The sequence below is a fragment of the Triturus cristatus genome, chromosome 3_2, assembly GCF_964204655.1.
Source record: "Triturus cristatus chromosome 3_2, aTriCri1.1, whole genome shotgun sequence".
Taxonomy (NCBI): domain Eukaryota; kingdom Metazoa; phylum Chordata; class Amphibia; order Caudata; family Salamandridae; genus Triturus; species Triturus cristatus.
The window spans coordinates 735,021,594-735,041,574 of NC_140584.1; the positions used below are offsets into that span (position 1 = coordinate 735,021,594).

General features: G+C 42.0%; 1 protein-coding gene across 1 annotated transcript in view; it reads right to left on the reverse strand.

Moving 5' to 3' along the window:
- GLS (glutaminase) overlaps positions 1-19,981 on the reverse strand; it is a 932,984-nt gene that overhangs the window by 238,658 nt on the left and 674,345 nt on the right. The gene's annotated exons all lie outside the window — the stretch shown is intronic.

Genomic DNA, 19,981 nt, shown 5'->3' on the forward strand with positions numbered 1-19,981 from the left:
CCCTGACAGTCCCTTGTAGATGGTACCCTAGGTACCCAGGGCATAGGATAGGTCCCTCAGTAGGCCTACCAGGGCTGCAGCACTTATTGTGCCACCCTGGGACAGCCATACAAACTGACACCACCAGACCACTACTGTAGTCTGGGTAAGGTGGTGCTAGCACCCCTTACAGGGATATAGGTACCCTATATCCCACCCCATTACAACACATATACTCTCATAAGTCACCCATATAGCAGGCCTTGCTAATCCTACAAGGCAGGGTGCTGAGGTATGTGTGAGGGGGACCCCTACCTGAGTAGGGCCTCTCTGCAACCCTCGTAAAATCATTGCTGGGTTGTTTGTAGTGTAGCCATACCATATACTCTTAACCGCATTATAAGTCTATCGCGATAGCGTGATAACTTGAGAATGGCTACACAGAACTATATCGTGTTTGGTGTCAAACATGTAGGGATCCTACCCCCAGTCCAGCCATGGGCATGAGGGTACGATTCCCCCCTGCTAGAGGGGCGATATGGGAAAAGCAGCAGAATTTAGACACCAATTTAAAAGTGCACACGTAGTACAAAATGGCTACTACCCGCCACCCACACGACTCTGGCTGGCTGTTGCTGGGGAAAATCCCAGCCTCGCCAGCTGGACAATAGGGCTCCTGTGGCAGGGAGGTGCTAGCATCTCCCCAGACAGGATATGTGGATTGGAACAGGGTGGGTGCACCATATGTTGCCTTTCAGAGTTGCACGTAGGCAGCTACAGAGCCTACATTCTGCATACACCGCCTGGAACCGGTTCAGGGGCATCCTGCCCATCGCCCAGGCGGGAAACACACAAAGGGGAGAGGGTGTAGCCACCCTTTCCCGCCTCACCTCTCATTGGTAGACACTACTCTGGACACTCCCCTAATCTTGGGGATAAAGGTGAATAACGTGGCCCCAGAGCCTCAGATTAATCTTGGACTTCACAGACTTGACCTTCGACGAGCTGCTGCCCAGCTGACTGAAGAAATCTCCCTTGGGGTAAAGGAGTTACCCCCCTGCTTGGCAGGCACCTGAAACACTGCAAGTGACCTGGTTGGAACTTCGCTGCTCCTACGGACTTCGACGACTTCCAGCAACCTCGAGGTGGGTTTCCTAAGCATCCCAAAGGCCAGTGAGCGTGCACAGCAAGTCTGAGCACCGTGGACCGCGTGGGTGCCGAGATTCCCAATACCCCAGTGCACCGGCCACCTCTTGCATAGCACACGACCCTGACCAGTGGGGAAGTTGTGCTTTGGCCCATTATTGAGCCAACCACCAAGCAGCATTTGTGCCAAGGATCAGATCCCTAGCCCCCTCCGGTGGCCCGTGGGCTCCCTTTTACGCACTCCATTTTGCTGCCTTCCGCGGTCCCTTGTCTCTCGACTTGTAGGCCCGAGCGGAGGACAATCTCGACATTTAAGAGTTCCCCTGGTTGCTCCAGGCCTGCTCTACAGTCTCTCCAAAGGAGACCTCTCACAGACCTCGTGGGTCTGCACCAGTAGCTGATTTGTTCATCTTGCGTGGGTTGTGGTTGCCAAGGTTTAGTGGATCCAATCCGGACACTAACACCGCAGCGACCCTCATCCGACGTGGGACAGTCGCCCTCCCGAAGTTGGCCTTCCTTGAAGCCTCCCGGAGCCCGTGGCTGCAGATCCAAGCTACACCTCTTTCCACTTGAAGCACCCGACATTGAAGGGCTCTTTCCTTTGAGCTCCCTGGTCACTGTGCCGTGACCCAGACTCTGTCCCCTCTGCTTTCAGGTTCTTCTCTGCAAGATCTACAACTTCAATCTTCACGGCATCATCAACGCTTTTGGCTAGCAGCAGTTTTGTACATTTTCCCATTGAAAATCAGCCTGCGACCCGACATCGAAAACGACCTATGCACCCGGCTTCCCTGGGGCAGGTAACAGTGGTACCTCGGTACTCTCGTGGTAGTGGGCTCCTCAAAAGCTTAACTCTAAAGTTTTAACTTTGAACTCCTGCTAGAAGTGTCTTTAATCTGTTTAAATCAAACCGCAACATTCTCCATAGGCTATAATCGAGATCCCGATAGCAGCTATTTCCACTGCACGTACCTCCCGTGGGTCCCCTTCCTCATAACCTGGGGTGGATTCTTAAGGGGCCAGCGATCCTAAATGCCCTAGGCATTGTCTGTAGAATTGTCGTGGTTCTTATACCACTTTTTTAATATATCGTTTGGTCCCCCCCTGGGGCACTATGATTCCAGTGCTATTTATTGTATCTATCAATGCTTGTTTGAATTGTAACTTTGCCTCAGCCTCATAAAGAGACTTGTGGGATTCTGTTTAGAATAAATACATATATTTGATATATATACCTGTGTGGGCTACTCTTTCATTTGGTCATTCAAGAGGTTATCTATGGTAAAACAATAAGCTTAACACTCCTTCAAGACTTAGCCTGAAGGCTGCTCTCCACAGCTACCACTAGGATAGCTTTCTTTAAAGGTTGTCTTAAACCTATCATCAATAAGAGTCGAATTGGACTGGTGCAAGGTGTCCCCTATAACTAGGAGACAGCATATGCCAGGCCAGCTTCTCACACTGAGTCAGTAGCAAGGCATGTGCAGTCGGTGGTCTTATACGACCCTTTCAATTCCAGCAAAGCCTCTCTAGTGTAGGTATAGGTTAAAATCACACCTGACTTCAAGCAACCAGGGGTTTGGGCGCTGTGCGCGACCTGAGCGCGGACGGACTTGCCTTAGGCGCGGCGTCGGCGCGCCTAAGGCGCGCTCGCGCCAGCGTCTCCCTAAGTAGCCAGGCCTCCAGAGAGACTAGCCTGCTACCCCTTGTCCACCCAAGATAGCCGCCTCCGCCTGCCTCCAGTGCACGCAAGCGAAATCAGCGGTGACTGGGGAGACTCCGAGAAGGTAGGGAGAGTGTGCAAAAGTGCAAGCAATATAAAAATAATGTTTAAAAAAGCCCTTAAAAGCAGAATAATATCTTTAAAAATGCCGGGAAGCGCTCCTTGCTCCCGGGTGCAAAAAGCAAATCGATGTGCCCTTTCAGTAAGTAAATAATAACAACAATAATAATAACAATATAAATCTCCTGCCTTAGCCCCTTCGCTGCTGGGGACATTCCGCTGCAGCGCTGGGGGGGGCAGGGGGGCAGCGCGGTGGGCCTGTGCTCATGACGGAGCCGCTCCGTCATGAGCCACAGTTGAGCTGTGCTCATGACGGAACGGTTCCGTCATGACTCCGCCCAGTTGCGTTGTCCCCCCCGCACAGGCGGGGAAACAGCGCCGCGCAGGCGGAGCGGCCGCCAACAGGATTGTCATGACGGAACCGTTCCGTCATGAGCACAGCGCAACCGTGGCTCATGACGGAACGGTTCCGTCATGAGCGGGGGAGGGGTTAAGGAAAACTGGGTTACATCCCATCTATAAGAGGTACCCATACAGGAACCCCGACAGCTACCACATGATTGCACTGCTCAATATTGACGCAACATTATTTGTGGAGGACCTGGAATCCAGGGCTACAAAATAAAATGTTATTCCGCTAAACCAAACAGGTTTCCACCTAACATCAAGCACCACTGACAATCTGACAGCCTTGGCCATGTTAATGGAGAAATATTTAAGGAACAAACTATCCTTATGCATCTGCTTTGAAGACCTATCCAAAGCATTTGACTTGGCCGGCAAACATCTCCTGTGAAGAAAATTAGTAGATTGGAATATCCCGCCAAACATGCTAAAAGGAACTCAGCTTCCAAACTCTAAGAACTGGGTCAGGGTCACACTTGGCTGTAACAAGAAAGTAACGTCCAAAGTCCGGGTAGATAGATAGAGGTATTAAACAAGGTTGCGTTTTGGCCCCAACACTATTCAACTTATATCTGGCAGATTTGTGCTATCAACTGGATTCTAACAGCTCCCATCCTCCAAAGTTCGGACAACAACCATTGACTTCACTACTATACACAGACAACATTGTCGTATTGAACCTCTATGGTATAGGCTTGGAAACCCTGCTAACTTTATGAAAAATAAATATTTGTAATATATGTATAGCTAAAGATTAATGGAAGAAGACATGGGTAAATAAGTGTCTAAATACAGTGATGTAATATCTGACGTCATCAGCAGAGGATTGCGGTCGCGTGAGTTATAGTTGCCTGCACTAACTATAACGGGGGAATTTCATTGGTTTTTTACGAGTGAAATGTCCAGCTAACTATAACATGTGTGAAACCTATGGTTTTTTAAGTGAATTTGCAAGGTTTTTTAAATGCTAATTCGTAACTATAACGTGTGTGAAACCTATGGTTTTTTCAGTGAATATATAAACATATAAATATAATCTGCATATCTATATAAATATAAATTCATGCAAACATATACATATATGCATACATATGCATGGTATGTACATGAAAGTTTGAAAAACTCTAATACAAGCAAAGCTAAAAAGCCACCTAATTACAAACAGAATTGCTTTAACTTAAACGAGGGCGAGACCTATTGCATTTTCAATGCTTGTTTACTTTGATTCCATCAAGAAGGCATTCAGATGTGTCCCACATTTTCCATAAATTCTGAATGGTAGCACTCTAGTTGCTCATTAGATCACTGTAGTAAAGCTACTGCTCACCAGGGAAGTCTGCTGCTGGTATTGAAAGTGCATGTTTCAGTCTGCATGTCAGAATTTTTTAATGAAATAGAAGAGGATTTGATAAGTCACTCAAAATGTGCCCTAATTTTTCTTTTTTCCTCACTAATCATAATTTCTATGGCAAAATGAACCTCCTCACTGTGTTCCTTTTAAATTAAACTACTCACTCTCTACTACTCACTCGCTATTACTTTCTACTACTCACTCGCTACTACTCACTTTCTACTACTCTCTACTACTCTACTACTCTCTACTACTCACTCTCTACTACTCACTCTCTACTACTCTCTACCTCTCACTCTCTACTACTCTCTCTCTCTACTACTCACTCTCTACTACTCTCTACTACTCTCTCTGCTACTCACTTTCTACTACTCTCTACTACTCACTCTCTACTACTCTACTACTCTCTACTACTCTCTCTACTACTCACTCTCTACTACTCACCCTCTACTACTCTCTACTACTCTCTCTCTACTACACACTCTCTACTACACACTCTCTACTACTTGCTCTCTACTACTCACTCTACTACTCACTCTACTACTCACTCTACTACTCACTCTACTACTCCCTACTACTCACTCTCTACTACTCTCTCTCTACTTCTCAACTACTCTCTACTAATCACTCTACTACTCACTCTGTACTACTCTCTACTACTCTCTCTCTCTACTACTCTCTCTCTACTACCCACTCTCTACTCACTCTACTACTCATTCTCTACTACTCATTCTCTACTACTCTCTCTCTGCTACTCAGTCTCCACTACTCACTCTCTACTACTCTCTACTACTCACTCTACTACTCCCTCTACTACTCACTCTCTACTACTCTCTACTACTCACTCTCTACTACTCTCTACTTCTCACTCGCTACTACTCTCTACTACTCACTCTCTACTACTCACTACTACTCTCTCCTACTCACTCTCTGCTACTCTCTCTGCTACTCTCTCTACTACTCTCTCTCTACTCTCTATTACTCATCCTCTACTCTCTACATCTCTACCTCTCTCTACACGCACACATATGCACATATATGCATTTATATATATGTATATATATGTATATACATACATATATAAACATATATATAATCTGCATATCTATATAAATACAAATATAAATGCATGCATACATATACAGATATGCATGTTATTTACATGAAATTTTGAAAAACACTAATAAAAGCAAAGCTAAAAAGCCACCTAATTACAAACAGAATTGCTTTAACTTAAACGAGGGCGAGACCTATTGCATTTTCAATGCTTGTTTACTTTGGTTCCATCAAGAAGGCATTCAGATGTGACACATTTGCCATAAATTCTGAATGGTAGCACTCTAGTTCTAGTTCATTAGATCACTGTAGTAAAGCTACTGCTCACAAGGGAAGTCTGCTGCTGGTATTCAAAGTGCATGTTTCAGTCTGCATGTCAGAACTTTTTAATGAAATAGAAGAGGATTTGAGAAGTCAAAATGTGCCCTAAGTTTTCTTTCTGCAGCACTAGTCATAATTTCTAGGGCAAAATGAACCCCCTCATGTTGTTCCTTTGCAAATTAAATGTTTTAAATGTTACCACTTTATTCCAATCAAGATGGCTGCAGGTGTGCCATACCTTTGTCATAAGTAAGACTGTACCATCAACAAATGATTTATAATGTAACTAAAGTCTTAAAACCTTCTATTAACTGCAATGCTTTTTAATGAGGTGCTATCATGTATATTGGTCCCAAGATGGCTGCCAACACTTCTTGGATGAAGTGCTGACAGCCAATCAGATCTCACAATGAGATGTGTGGTTAGGCTCCGCCCAGTTATGTATATGATTTTACTTTTGATTTTCTCAGGAACTACTGAACGGATTTACACCATATATGCAAAAGGCACATGCCTGACCTGAGGACTACCTCTTTGCCAAATTTCAAGTAATTCTGTTCAGCCGTTCTGGCTGTAGCTGTGTCTAAAGGTCCTATGGAAAAATGCATGGGGAAAACGCGTTTTGGGACCCCCCCTTTTTCTCGGCCCCCGCTTGATGAATCACCCCGAGACTTTCAGGGTAGGAGCTGAACGGAGCGCCCCATTAGTTTTGAAAATTTCGCGAGGATTCGTCAACCGGCGCCAAAGTTATTCAAAATGGAATTTTGAGATTTCCTATGGAAACTAGGTTGCAACTATAATTTGGCAAGAGCCAAATTATGTAATAATGCTTCAATATTCGCATGCGGTGTATATACACACTCGCCGAGGCGATAAATACATAATTTGGCTCTTGCTTTACTTTGCCTTACTCATGGTTTAAAAGTTATTTGCTGCTGATTATCATTTACTGCATTATAATTAGAACAGTGCTAAGATGGCCGCCATGTTACCAATCGCTTTCTCATTCATTTATGACTGAGTCTTTGATGAGTCTGTTTGTTTTGTGAAAAATGAAATGTATTTAACTTTAATGAAAAAAACTTTGCGGTAAGCGTTAACAAGCGCGTTGTGTCTGCAGTTCAATAAACCAACTCTAAACTGCAAATCTCCTTGGTGTCCGTGAATACTTTTGGAATTGAAAGTGTGGCATTCTATATTTGGGGCTACCGATTACCCTGGAACGGACCGTCCTGACCAGACAGCCTACAGTTTATCGGAACTGTGCTGCTATATATATATATATATATATATATATATATATATATATATATATATATATATATATATATATATAAAAATACTTTAAGCATTATGAATGATCATGAATGTTTTAGTAAGCAAATCTGAAACAAATTATAACAAGCATTTGCAAAGCAACAGGTCTCGCATTTGTAAAAGTTGGAGCTCTTGCCGTTAAAAATGACAATGTTATTTACTTTTGTCTTTTTATTTGCTTTGAGTGATTATATTTGCATAGCGTTATTGCCATTTGGATGACGTTGTGGCGTTGGAGAACCTGGAACTAGCTTATATGGGAGGGGAGAAGAGTGATATGTTGCCGGTAAGAAAAACAAAAAAAAGTAACAAAATTCTTGAAAAAGCAAACACTTGTAGGTAATGCAAGATTAGGTAAAGCATGTGAAATGTAAACAAACAGCTCTTCACAAGGAACCAATTGAGCTCCTTAAGCAATCAGGGCACCTTGTCTTCACGGCTGACATGCTGGTTGCAGAAGTGGGCTAGCTTTAAGGGAAATAAAAGGATTTTCAAACAGTCCAGTCACTCTGAAAGGCTAAAAGAGCTAAGGAAGAGCCCATTCACAGCCATGTTGAAGCGCGGAAGACCCGAGCGAGCGAAGGAGGAGGTTCGGCAGAGCAGCGAATGCTTTGGGATGAGGAAGCGTTGCTGCTTGATTAAGGGAAAGACTTTGTTTGTGCTCAGAGGGTAGGGGAGGGCTCCTAATCCAAAGTGGGGTGGGGGGGGAGCAAAAACCGCTTCAAGGAACACGCCGTGCCTTGCAAAACAAAAGAAAGACTGCGCTAGCTTAGAGAAAGTTTATTCACACACGCTACTTTTGAAAAAGGAAAAATGCCTACACACACTGCTGTTTTAAAATAGAAATGCCATTGGAAACATGAAGTGTGGCGTCCTTGATGAGACCCCGGGAGCAAGAGAGGAAGGAGGACGGTTAGAGCAGCAAATAGCTGCAGGAGGAGGAATGAGGAACCGTTACCACCTGTTTAAGGAAAAGGCTGTGATTGTGTGCTCATAATGCAAAGCGGGAGGGGGGAGCAAAAAACAGCTTCAAGGAAAACATTGCGAAGTGCAAAACAAAAGAAAGGCAGCGCCGCTTCAGAAAAGAGCAGACACAGATATGATGGCAACAGCAGGGGCATATATGGGGCTACAGAGGGAGGAAACAAAAGCGAGGTATGTTGGCACATCAATAGAGAAGCAGATATGGGAGCATGACAGAAGGGAGACATTGGGAAACAAAGGAGAGGCAGGTATGAGGGCAACAGAGGAAAGGCTGCTACGGGGACAACAGGAAGGGTCAATAAGGGGGTAAAAGCATGGAGGCATGAGAAAAGTAGGAATGAGAACAGTAGAGGAAAAGCAGATCTAGGGGTAAAGGCTGTGCCTTCAGTACCCACGGTAAAGTTGTTATTTTTTGCATTGAAATGGCGTGGCCAGTGACGCTGTGTTGGGCCGTTGTGATCAGATCCTCGATGGATTGTCCCGACATTGTGGTACAGATATCCCGGGGATCTGCGCAGCTTGGTCCAAGTAGCCTGGCGCAGGGAGGGTCTGCAGCATGACGGTGATAGTTAGTTCCCAACACAGGAAACGACCTAGCGACAACACCTGCGTCACATAAACGGTACATACCCACTGGACGTCGTGCATGCGCCTTGCCTCTACTCTCAGCACTGTTCCGGTCTATTACAAGCGCTTATGAGATTGGGCCAGGAGCTTAGCTTTTGGTGGATTGCCATTGGTTTAGCTGGCAGCTGGAGAGAGCAAGCAAAGAAACAATAGAGAGGAATGGAGAAACTAGAAAATCACTTGCATGCAAGGCACTGAATGGCTCTGTTGAGCGTTGCTAGCGCCCACGCATGGTGCGCTAGAGGTACAACAGTAACATACTCGCATTTAGAAGAACCAGTAGAACACAACAGGAGCTGATAGAAAAGCGCATATTTATCGGCTTTACGCCATGCAGACGAATGAGCCCCCGAAGCGGTTGCTTAATTAAACAAGCAGGATTAGCTTGAATATGTATGATTAACAGCGCGCGCAGTGCTCATTATTGTATGCAAATAAGCATGCGCACTATTTTAAAAATAACAATTATGCTGTGTAAGCGTAAGAAGACTGTAGTTAGGCGGTGCTGCTTCCGGTACTAACGGAAGTTACGTATCAGATCAAGAGCCGATACTAAGCCCGCTAACAAAAAAGATGCAAAAGTTAACCAATAGCAAGCGGCGAGAAATGACCCAGCAATGGGCGGAGTTTCAACTAACATAGTGATTACTTCATGCCTCGTAGAGGCAGCGCATGCGCTGCCTATGCGAGATCTAAAAACAACAATGTGAGCTTAAAATAAATTTTATTGCACAATACAAAACGCATGCTGATGAACAGAGGATCTAAAAATACAGGATAAATGGAGCAGGATCAACATTAAGAAACAAGAAATATGGAAACATGTATAACACAAAAGGAAAATAATGTCAAAAACAAGTTACATATGAAATGAAATGCTTCATTAGGAAGGGCACACCAAAGAAATGAATTTGTTCTTTTCTTTACAAACGATGTGTTGTCCTCAAAATAATATATTTTACAAAGAACATATTACCATGATTCATCCAAAAAAGGATGTTTAAATTTACAAGGCAGCCAAAATATGTTTTACTTTCGTAAATGAGAAAAGCAATTGAGTAAGTATGTTTTCTCAACATGTGCACCAGTCTTTTTTAAATGTATGTTGGTCTAATTGTTCTCGTGAATTCACTGGTTGTATTTTATTTAAAAATGGAAACCCGTCACCGGCGCGTCAGGTGATCAAGATCGCTCATGCGATCGAAACGCGTCCGGGGCGGACACTTGTCTGCACTAACTTTGGTGATGCAAATATACTGACAATGAAGCAGTAACCTTTCTGTTCTTTGATACTTCTTGAAATCTTAAAGACATTGGTGGTCCATACCTGTTTATTACTGGATCGATATCTAGCAACTCAGGCATATTTCTTATATATATATGTGTTTATATATTAGGTTATATATATATATTACATAATATATATATATATATATAATACTTTAAGCATTATGAAGGATCATGAATGTTTTAGCAAGCAAATCTGAAACAAATTATAAAAACAACGTGAGCTTAAAATAAATTTTATTGCACAATACAAAACGCATGCTGATGAACAGAGGATCTAAAAATACAGGATAAATGGAGCAGGATCAACATTAAGAAACAAGAAATAAGGAAACATTTATAACACAAAGGAAAATAATGTCAAAAACAAGTTACATATGAAATGAAATGCTAACAAAAGAAGCAAAGACTCAGATTAAAAATGCTTGAATATCAAGAATCCGTAACGGCATAGTACAGACTGAATCTATATCATCACCTTGTGCTTAATATTAAACTTTTGTTTTTACATGTAACCATAAAAACATTAATTAGATTCTTGAACAACCTCCTAGTCCTCAAGTGAAACACATCAGGAAGAGAGCAAACACATTCAAACACTAGTGAGAAAAGAAATATCTGCCATACAGAAACACTGGAAAGCGGCCTCACTGGTTGCTTCCTAATGTCAAGAATACACTATTAAAATACTTTTAAATATATCTTCAAGTATAAGTGCAGAAAAACATACTTTTAATCATTTAAATAATGTTAAATCAATACAGATGTAAAGCTGATAGCACCCATTTAATACATGTATTTGTGTGCCATTTCTTGAGTGCTAATCCATCCCTAAAGTACATTTATCATTTATGAAATCATACAGACTAACAAAAAAAGACCCACACTACACTTTGGTAATACTTGCCCCGCCCACAAAAACCAAATAGTAGATTTTATTAAACTGATTTTTTCACGCCTAAAATAGGCTTCGTTTAAAAAGTGCAATGGCTGCAATGGCCACAAGACTAATCTAATCTTGTTGCCAGATATTTAATGAACCAAGTAATGGTGTTCTTGTCATATCCAGTTTTTGTAACCCCACTTTTATTCTACAAAACAATGCCCAGTGTCACAGCAAGGTTGCCATGGGCCTTAATGCAAGCAAGGAAACTTGGCATCCTGCCCTCTTGTTATATTGCCATATGTCTGTGAGTTGCAGTGCCACTGCACAGGCTGTACAAATAATAGCCATGCCGCTTAAAAGTACTTTACACTTTTCAGCCAAAACGTGAAGAATGAAAAAAATCAAATACCCTTATGCCAAAGATGGCTTATTTGGGTACGTGTATGGTAATAATTATATCATTGTTTAAAATATCTGATTACCATACACACACTATAGCAAAACTGCTCTCAATTTCAGCAGAGGTTACAAATAAAAAAGATGGTGCTTAATCAGAAACAAGTATATCAATTGGAAGGGCCAAAGTGATAGAAACACAAATAGAAACAAACATATTTTGCAAGTTTAAGAGAACATGTTACTTGCTTGACTAAACCTGGTTTACTTGTAGGTTCCCTCAGACTATTAAAGAGGCTGGAAAATATTTTGCATATCAAAGTATGATTCTGGTCAAGAGAGAGAGATGTTGATTTTTTGAACTTCGCCTCAGCAGTTTTCATGAAGTGCAGGTTAAAGTTTTAAAATTGCAGGCTGTCGGGTAGAATTAAGCACTAAATGGGTAATTATACTTTAAGACGTTTGCAAATATTGATGAGTGGGATACATTTTAGCAATTCTAACCCCTGAGAGAGAACTGTGCAGACACAATTACAAAGAAGCATTCTTGAACTTTGTGCCACCTTGGCGACACGCTAGGATATTAGAAATCGTAGGGACTCAAATAGTCAACCGACGGCGGCAATATGTCTGTGAGCACATGGCCCGATATCAGAGAGAAGTTCAGTGGCACACACTGGCAGGAAGGAATCAATGCTGACTGCGCTGCTCAGGTGGGGCTGGAGAGGAAGCCTTTGGTGTGAACATCCCTGCTCATATTTTGACAGGACAGAGGGTATAGTGAGGTTAGAGTTAACATTACAATGGTATTTTTCTCTCCAGACCACGTCAAGAAAAAGGTGTGTAACGCTGCAACATCACTAATAACTAGCAAAAAAAAAAAAAAACATGTTTAAGATCTACACATACATATAGATGACAAACATAGGGAGAGGTCAGGCTTAATGTTAGAACGGCCCATATATCTTGAGATCACACCGAGAAAAACGTGTGGAAAAAACACGTGCACACACTCTAGTCTACCACTGAAAATGAAAAGTGGCCACGTGCATTATAAGTAAATCCACTGAGCTTCCCTACTCCCTTAGAACAATACAAGAACATGACCTCTCCTTGCAAAGCACAAGACACAGGAAGCTAGAAGTTGAAACCCTCACACCAGTTACTGCCTTTGCAAATGGTACATATTTTCAACGTGATAGTGGGCCACGACAGGCTGCTGCCACTTTTGCTCGACAGACTGCCGCCATCAGATGGGCGTGAGACTGCATTCAGCAATCCCCTTAGGATCTTCACCACAAGACAAGACTGACAGAAATATGAACCCATTCCATTAAGGTTATGTGGGTGTGATGCACAAGCTTTCTCGATGTTAACACCTGGAAAGCGTTGTGAAAGCAAAGGGCTGTGCTGCACCCGGGACAAGTAGTCCATTGGACTCGATATTTCAAGCCGCACAGATCACACCAATAGAACAGGGACTTTTTCTACTATTAAGGTGCTGAAAAAGTGAACAGGTAAAAAAATTACCATTTTATATTCAAGTTACCCGTTGTGAGATCTATATTGAAAATGTTTTTTAAATAACTTTTTTAAACAACTTAAGTAAATAACTTTTTAAAATAACCTTTAAAATAACTTTTTTAGTTTCATCAAGTCTCTGAATCTTAAAACTAATGTTTCAGTGGTCTGGTAAATGTATCTACAGACACGCACACAGACGAGAAGACAAATAGACACCAATGGACAATGACGTAAAAGCAGTAATACACAGACAACCCACATAAATAGAGAGCCGTGTTATGTTATTGCATGGGTTGTGCTTTGTGCTGCTCTAAAGACATATCAAAGTGCTAGATGTGACAAGAAAGTAGAAAGAAAAAAACAAGAGAACAAAAAGGAAGGTGCCTTGGGAATGGAAGCATTTTCCTCATTAAGGAATTGGGCTGGTAGCCAGTCTTAGGCTCCTGACAATAAGACAGCGTGAAAGTAACAGGTTGGCAGCAGCAGAAGGTAAGAGATATAAATCGAAATTGAGGGATAATCAGTGTTGGGAATCTAGGCGTGATGTAGAGTTATGAATGATGAACACTAATGGAGGAGGGCTGGGAGCAGTTAAGCTGAGCCTGTAATATATAAACAATTGTAGTGCTAAAACTGCCCTTCTATTAAAGCTACCATATTATTCTGGAGTACACATTTAGAAAGAGTAAAACAAAATGTGTCAGAAAAATGAATTCATTCTTTTGTTTGATTGAATCAATATTTTAATAATCTAATTTATAGATCTTTAGAACCTTCCTGTTGCCCGAGGGGCTGAATTTTTAGAAAAAGTGATTAATAGAATATTTACAACATGTGTACATTCAATCCTAACATATCACAAACACATCTCATGCAATCACATCCATTCCTACTATCATACAAACTTAATTCACATTGAAACACAATTTTACAATCAAAGGACCACAGAGTTAGTTATAAGAGCGCCAAGTTTGACTGCAAACAATTCATAAATTTCAGTATTTTAGCCTCTTGTGGTCACAGTATAAGGTCTACGCGTTTCGAGACCCATAGATCATCGGGTCTCTCTTCAGGACCTTGTGTCAGATGGAGACGGACGGGATTAGTTGTTATGTGGGGTTGCTCAACCAACGTGAGAATGCTTGTTTGTTTAACAGGAAGGGAGCAGGTTGGGCTGGACCTGGTTGAAACACTTAAGTAGAAGTCTCTTGTAGTTGCGATTGAGTCTGGGCGTTCGGTGTGAGGACGCCGCTTTTCATCAGAAATGGTGATGGTCAACTCTGTCGAAGTCAGAGGGTTTTGCAAGGTGTCCGTTCGTTTCCGTGTTGTTCTCCCGATTTTCGTCGACTTAAGTGTTTCAACCAGGTCCAGCCCAACCTGCTCCCTTCCTGTTAAACAAACAAGCATTCTCACGTTGGTTGAGCAACCCCACATAACAACTAATCCCGTCCGTCTCCATCTGACACAAGGTCCTGAAGAGAGACCCGATGATCTATGGGTCTCGAAACGCGTAGACCTTATACTGTGACCACAAGAGGCTAAAATACTGAAATTTATGAATTGTTTGCAGTCAAACTTGGCGCTCTTATAACTAACTCTGTGGTCCTTTGATTGTAAAATTGTGTTTCAATGTGAATTAAGTTTGTATGATAGTAGGAATGGATGTGATTGCATGAGATGTGTTTGTGATATGTTAGGATTGAATGTACACATGTTGTAAATATTCTATTAATCACTTTTTCTAAAAATTCAGCCCCTCGGGCAACAGGAAGGTTCTAAAGATCTATAAATTAGATTATTAAAATATTGATTCAATCAAACAAAAGAATGAATTCATTTTTCTGACACATTTTGTTTTACTCTTTCTAAATGTGTACTCCAGAATAATATGGTAGCTTTAATAGAAGGGCAGTTTTAGCACTACAATTGTTTATATTATGTAGAGTTATGAATGGCAGACTGTTCGAGAGATAACAGAGTAAGCTACTGAAAGTGAGCACTCGTATCTACAAATCAGCATAAAAAAGGCTAACAAAAACAGACAACAAGCATGCATTCACACATGCAGCACCAAACAGTTCAGATATGGTCAGGCAGCACTCATGCATGTACTCCTATGGTAACAGGGAGAAGAAAAACTGAAAAAAGGAAGAATGGATATGTGGATGCAAGTTGAGTCCTCATATTATGTAAATGCTATTCTGACATCAAATCTGAGGTACAGGAAAAGTGTTGTCAGTGACTAATCAATCCATGGCCTTTTTTTTAGAGAAATGTTTTTATTAGGAGCTATAATATCTTCGTGCCTGAGTCAATTAACTCCTCTTTGGTATGATCATGGGTGAGTAACACTGCAGGGGCTTTCTCTATCGCCATTCTGTCCTTTGCCACATTGCTTTAATTATATCTATCTATCTATCTATCTATCTATCTATCTATATATATATTCACTGAAAAAACCATAGGTTTCACACATGTTATAGTTAGCGGAAATTTTACTGATAAAAAACCAATGAAATTCCCCCGTTATAGTTAGTGCAGGCAACTATAACTCACGCGACCGCAATCCTCTGCTGATGCTAATACTGTATTTAGACACTTATTTGCCCATGTCTTCTTCCATACATTTTTAGCTATACATATATTACAAATATTTTTTTTTCATAAAGACACATATGTCATCAGCAGAAGATTGCGGTCGCGTGAGTTATAGTTGCCTGCACTAACTATAACGGGGGAATTTCATTGGTTTTTTATCAGTAAAATTTCCGCTAACTATAACATGTGTGAAACCTATGGTTTTTTCAGTGAATTTGCAAGGTTTTTTAAATGCTAATTCCTAACTATAACGTGTGTGAAACCTATGGTTTTTTCAGTGAATTTGTACGGTTTTTTAAATGCTAAGTTACTTTACGCCATTCGTGGCGTGCGCGCCCACTTAACGCAGTTCGTTCCGTGCGCGCACAGTGAGCACGCGGTGCGCTTCGCACACCGCGCGCCCACTTTACGCAGTTAGTGCCGTGCACGCACGGTGGGCACGCGGTGCGCTACGCGCACCGCGTGCCCACGTTACGCTAGATGGGCAATGTACGCACGATGCGCTTCGCGCACCGTGCGCACATGGAGGACATATGATGCACTTCGTTTTGAAGGGTAATATTTTAATTTTTCTTATATGTTGTAAGCCATGCACAAATGGTGCCCTTCAGGCACCATTTGCACACGGGGTGGGGAGAGTGTGGATAATTTTTTTTTTTTAATATTTTTTTACCGTACGCGTACGGTAAGCGTAATCGGCGAAATTAGCGAAAAAATAAAAATTCCGTTTTTGGCCTTTGGGGATCTTTGGGGACTCCCTCAACATGGCTAGGTGTTTTGGAGCTGTCCAAACAGCCCCTTTACATGTTTTTAAGCTTTGTATTTTAATCATCACTCTCAGTGCGAGAGAGAAAATGGCGGCCGCCGCTTCCTGGTTTCGGCCGATTCGAATGTTTACTAAGATCTAAGAGCCAATCAGAATCGCGCTCGCGCACGCCACCGTACGCGTACGGTAAGCGTACCGTAAGCGCACCGTAAGCTGGCTCAGATATATATATTGATTTAAAGGCTATTTTCTCAGAATCTACTGAACAGATTTACACCAAACCTACAAAAGGCACTTCCTTGACCTGAGGACTACCTCTCTGCCAAATTTCTAGTAATTCTGTTCAGCCGTTCGGGCTGTAGCCCTGTCTAAAGGTCCTATGGAAAAATGCATGGGAAAAACGCGTTTTGGGACCCCCCTTTTATCTCAGCCCCCGCTTGACGAAACCCCCCGAGACTTTCAGGGTAGGAGCGGAGCGTAGCGCCCCACCTATTTTGAAAAATTCGCGAGGATTCGTCGACCGGCGCAAAAGTTATTCAAAATAGAATGTTGCGGATTTCCTATGGAAACGTGGTCCTAACTATAACTACCTACTGGCGACCGCCAGTAGGTAATATATATATATATATATATATATATATATATATATATATATATATATATATATATATAACTGCAATTCAGTGCCGGCATTTCTTCTTTAAGACTAAGATATAACAAAATGACCACGATTACAACTAAGTCAGAATTCCATTCGCAAATTCCTGCTGTCCAGATTTCCGGATACCAGCTGGCATCGCAGGCTGGTATCTCTCCATGGAATTTCACGAGTCAGACCCCTCGGAATAGGGAATTACTGTGTGGAGTTCCGCACAGTATCCCTTCATCCGAGGGTTTAACGGTCCCATTGACCAGCTGTTCCGAGCAGGTGGTTAACGAGAGCATGGGCTTCTCTGGAGGGAGGGGGCTTGAGACGGTGGAAGAGGGGAGGGGCACAAGTGGCCTGGCACATGCCCCCACCTAGATGTAGAAGGAGGTCGGGCGGGACGGGGTTTGAGGCCTGGCTGCTGTTGAAACCAAAGCCTCAAGCGATGTTACCGGGTGAAGTTTTCCGAGGGTAAAATTAAGTCCGGTGTTGTGACACCTGGAAAAAATGGATGCCTCAGCCTTTTCTGATCGGTCAAAGTAGAATTCCACAAGGGAATTTAGCACCAGTTAAGTCGAAATCTGTTCCGGAGAGGTTTGTAAGCACGTCCATCTAGGTTGGACACTGTGGATCAAAACCTGGACCTTCCTTTAGGATCTTCGTTAACTGCATTGGTTAATGAAAGCAAATTAAGACTGCAAAATGAAAACCCAGAGCATGGCGGGCAGCACGCACTGAGCAAGCTGTCTAAAATGTACTTGTTTTTGTATTCTTGAAATTAAAGATGGAAAATTACAAGACAGTGCTACACCTTCATGTGAAATCTTTCGATGCACAAAGCATACACTTGCTTGTCAAGCTTATTATATCCCTGTTCTTGCTGTCACCGGAGAAACACTAAATACGTTCCTTTCAATTGCTTTACAGTGTCCGACTGTCTGCATCGGTTTATTTTGCTGTCAATTGCTGCTAAGGGATTACTCATTAATTCCAGGATGAAAGCTCTGCTAGAAATAAATGATACGTTCCGTGGTATCACGCACTGAGAAGGCTCATGTAGCTATCATATGAAATTTATGAATGAAAGTGCTTTCTCTACAAATGCATTTTCTTTGTCTACCAGAGCGAGTGGCAATGGATTGAGAGGACAGATAAAAAACTAATCTCTCTCTCACTTAAACAACTGTGGAACACTTCTACAGCAAGCCATCCCAAATATGTTTATTGTATAAAATAGTTTGTGATGAATGACGCAAGCACCATTAAGTGGAAACCTGAAAAGTAACGTTTTCGGGATCCCTAGGCCCTTCATCTTTAGTTAAGCAAAATACCTCACCTTCTCACCGTTAACTTTTGTTTAGCGCTCATCCTTATAAGGCACATGGCAGAATTCCACCTCAAGATAGTACAGGACAAAGTTTCCACCTCAGATATTCTCTTTTGTGTTTGGGGAAATACTGTAAAGAGCCAAAGATGCGCAAGTAAATTGATAGGGCTTGCTCCTGAACTTTTTAAAAAAGTGGCCTGTGTCATTGGAGGATTACAGAATGCTGATTTGAAGAGACTGGTAAACTAGGTTTCAAAAGAAGCAAAGTGCTAACTCCTTATGTTTTGGATATGAGCATATCTTACTCAAGAGTTGACAAAATAGTTCCACTCTTGTTTAGCAGATATTTTTATTATTCGTTTAAAAAAAAGTAAAAATAAAGGACAAAAGCCCCTCCCCTACACCTTACACCCATATAGGAGGACTCCTTCTCCAGCACCTTAATAGTACAAGACATGTTCATTCAGAGCTATTTGAGACCTTTGGGTTTTCTGTGTATAAGAGCTTTTTAAATGATGTGCATGGGCACTTGAACCGTAATAATGTGACAATTGTACTATGGCAGGTATTTCAAAACAGGTCTATTTTCTCAAACCTGACCTCTACCATATAAAATTAAAAACATGTTAGGGAGTGGAAGAATGCTGGTTCTAGTTAAGACACCTTGCTCACACTTCTCTTCAGGTCAACATGTTTCGGTCCTTAAAATGGTGGCAGAGGAATTCATGGGCTTTCTTCAGGATCAGACAACCTTCAGTCTCCTACTAGCTTCCTAGGCACCATTTCTCTGATTGGAAAGATGCCAGACATCATTGTTGGGGATTTTGAATTTAAATGTAGTTCCTGATGATCAAAGGTAATCCTCTTAAATGTTGCTGAATCATGAAGAAAATGGACACTGATGAGGTATACAGGCCTTCAATGCAAGAAGAGGGTCAGTGGCCAGCGCCGGTGTCCTATGCATCTCTTACCCCGTGGTTAGGCCACTGGGATTCCAGGTGAGGGGCAGCTGCACCCATATGGATTGAAGGCACATATAAACATTTGAAGAAACCCATGGCAGTCACCCTTCCATTGTGTAGGCTTTCTCTAAGGGAGAGAAGGCCCAACATTTCCTAGTAATAACACAGAGTAAAGATGTAAGTGATAAAGCATTACTTGATCCCCAAAATGGCCACCAGAAAAAACTGGCTTGGTTTGGGGTAGGTGATGTAACTGGGGGGCAGTGAACACTCTTTCTTCCAGAATGAGTGGTAGAGTTCAATTTAGCATGTAGCAACATAGGTATCAGAATAAGAAGACTTTGCTGAGTTGTGAACTGCTATCTCATGTCACGGACTGGAAATCCTCGAAGTATGACTCAAAGTAAGATTCAGACCAAGGTTATTGTCAAAAGATGTGCTTTCAGGGTAATCCTAACCACTGAAATGGTGAACATAGAGAAGCAATCTAATCTAACGGGAAAAAAAACGGGGATTCATCTCTTGCTCAGCTTAATTATCATGATGAGGATAAGCATGTCTCCGATTTATTTTCAATTACGTATGTATCAGATTGCATTTACTGGGAAATTATAGTCCAA